Source organism: Saimiri boliviensis, chromosome Y (assembly GCF_048565385.1).
Source record: "Saimiri boliviensis isolate mSaiBol1 chromosome Y, mSaiBol1.pri, whole genome shotgun sequence".
Classification (NCBI taxonomy): Eukaryota; Metazoa; Chordata; class Mammalia; order Primates; family Cebidae; genus Saimiri; species Saimiri boliviensis.
In genome coordinates this window covers 10,603,423-10,606,623 of record NC_133471.1, presented here as the reverse complement: position 1 = coordinate 10,606,623, position 3,201 = coordinate 10,603,423, and the positions used below count along the sequence as shown (strand labels likewise).

Here is a 3,201-nt window from a genome sequence, read left to right as displayed (position 1 = left end):
GGTTGCAGTCAGCTGAGATTGTACCACTGAACTCATGCCTCAGCAACACAGTAAGACCCTGCCTCAGGGGGAAAAAAACGGAGGAAGAAAAATGTGCACTAGAAGTAATGGAAGTTGGAATCTTGCAGAAGGTAATTAAAGGTGTAAATCTACTGGAATGCTTCGGTGGAAGATCAACAATTACTATGGCTAATGACAGCTGTAAAATTCCACCAAGTGCTGACAGTGATGCAATACATGAGCATAATCTTTTGTGATCTTTATTGCTTAAGTGATTATACAAATAATTGTGATCAGGGTTACTGTTATTGGTGCAGATAGACAAATATATATATATTTGTATTTTTGAAACTATCCTTGGAAACAAAACAGAACACTTTTAACCCTATATTCACAAATAAAGGAAAAGGAAATATAAATGTAACCATGTAATTTTGTTATTCAATATGTTAATTGAAGGAATTTTTTTTTGTCAGAGTAAATTTCAGTCCCTGTTTTCATGCATAATCTGGTTTTGATTTGTGGAAGATCAGTTGTAATTAGAGTGATATTTGCCTGGTGAAAATGATTTAAGAGCTGGCTTGTAATGAGAAGCAGCTGATGTATTAGCAATCTTGGAGCAGGTTAAGATAAGAAAACTCATTAACTGATACCTCAAGATATCTGGTTACAAAAGTTTATGGTTCCACTGTCAGCAGGAAGAAATGGTGTTGTAAGGAAGATATGATGTGATATTGAGAATGTGCAGTTGTAATGTAATTCAAAATGTAGCCATTAGGTACTCTGAGAGGACATATGAATATTCACCACCTCATTTAAAATAGAATTTTGATCTACTGCAATTTGTTGTGATGGCACAACTGAGGTTGAATACTGAGAAGGAGGAAACCCACTTCTAATTAGGTTACCAATTCTCTGGTTAACAAAGAATATTTTTGTTACAGGTATATTCAAATTTGTATAGGTTGAAAATGAACTTTCTCCACTAGTATCAGCAATTAAGGCAGAATAATGATTATCCATGTTAGCTCCTGCTCTAAAGTGCTTCTTGTTGAAATCTTCAGTGAATAAGTTAGATACAAGAGAATCATTTTCATCCCAATTCTTCTTTTTATTCTTTCTAAAAGTTGTGCATAGCCACATTTAAAGGTTCTGTTATAATAGCACTTTAACTAAATCCAAAGGAGAAGGCAATTCAGTGCCATTTTAAACCAAGACAATTGACAACAACAAATGCAACACAGAAAATTTCAGATTTCTTTTTATTACACAAAGTTAATGTCATCAAACAATGCATGGATATTGTTTACTGTATTGAAAAATTGGCTTTTTTTGGGGGAAAAAAGGAGTAAAGTTGTTAAACCTTCAAGTAAAAACATGTTACACATTGTAACATTTCATTAGTGGTTTTGTTATCTTTATTTGGGGTTCATGGGTAAGTTTAAAAGTTGTTAGAAAAATTTTTACAGCCCTGAAAGTTTAATGCTTAAGTTGTCCTTAATAATTTCAAGTAATTAAAGAACTCTTACCTTAATATTTTATACAATTTTCAAAATCCGGTCTTAACTGCAAGTCTTAACTTCTTTACTGATATACAAAATAAAATTACATATATACTCTAGATAAAGTTGTAACTGGAGTATTTCAAATACCTTGCATAAAAGAGACTTCCTTTTCTTCTGCCAGAAAGTCAGCTAGGAAAGCTTATCTTTGAAAATTCTGTTGAATTTTACTAAATCCATAAAATTGAGCTGTTGAACTCTGCTTTTTATACTGTGAGTTTTAAATATTCTGCAATAATTTTTTTTCAAAATTTCTTTCTTGAAGAGTTCTTCATTAATCACTACACAAGTTTCACTCTCATCCCATCAAATAGACTTGAACTTGTCACTTTCAACTACTTTTCAAAGTTTCCTGGGAAAATTTAAAGAAAGAAAATTATTATTCTTATCTGGCTCAGAGACACAGACTGTATAAAGTGAGCTTTTTATCAATTATTCTTGTGACAAAACCTGAAGAGCATTTTCTTCAATCATTGACCTTAAATGTGAGTTCCCAGGGAATGTGTATTCATTCTACTGAGACCTAGTGGAGGCTTCCAAGCCGGTTGATTCATCTTTAGGAGAAACATCTTGAGTGAAACATGTGCCATCCCAAATAAACATTGTTTTACCTACTTTTCCTGCCTGCATATTTTTCAACACTGCACTTTCAAATACTGCTTTAGTAGGCCTACCCAGGTAAGTAATCTAGATCTTCATGATGGTTCTTGAGTAGCCACAACATCGCAAGAGAACTTTGGTCTTCTAGCAACAAACCTGAAAATATGGCCAAGGGTGTTTTCTTCCTAACCTGATAAATGTATCCAGTAAAAATAAAATATAGACTGATTACTTACACAGAATAATTTTCTGCTAAAATCTCATCCCTTCAGAATCTTTTAAATACGTTAAAAAAAGTCCTCATTCTCTGAAGTGAATATAATTTTCTCCCTGATACACACATTCTAACTACATTGGTTCCAGATGTGTAGGGCCTGGTAATTAAAAAACGAAAAAAAAAAAAAAAATTGGCCATTTTTAAAAGCTCCGTCACATTGGCAGATTGGAATAACAACTAATCCTGTGCAAAACATATATGGTCCAAAGACACAATTATAGAAATAAAAGTGAGGTTACAGGTGGTCAGGGGTGGCGAAATAGAAAGAACTGTTTAGAACATATGATACATCCTGTTGGACAATAGAAATGTTTATGAACTAAAGAGAAAAGATGATTGTATAACATCATAAACAAATTCCATTGAAATGTGCACTCTAAAGTAATTTGATATCATGTGAAACTTACCTCAGAAAATTAAGATGAATACAAATGTAAATAAAACCAACTGATCAGATTTCAGAGTTAAAAGTTCTTTATGTGAGTATCTATTCAAATTTTTTGTCTTATCATTAGAATTATAATAATTTTATTATGTCTCTAACATCTGACAAATGTAAATGATGTAAAAGCTTTTAAACACATGTGATCTTCTTGTAAAGAGATCCCAAAGAATGAGAGATTAAAAGAAGTAATAATAATTACAAGAAAGTATTTTAGGGAAATGTATACATGTGTCTAAGCAAATTTTTTAAAAATTGTACTTTAGGTTCTGGGGTAAATGTGTAACATTCAGGATTGTTGCATAGGTAAATATATGTCA

General features: G+C 32.0%; 1 pseudogene; it reads right to left on the bottom strand.

The window, feature by feature from the left end:
* Nucleotides 1-774: 774 nt before the first annotated feature.
* Nucleotides 775-2,165, bottom strand: LOC141583021 (heat shock transcription factor, Y-linked-like; annotated as a pseudogene).
* Nucleotides 2,166-3,201: the final 1,036 nt, after the last annotated feature.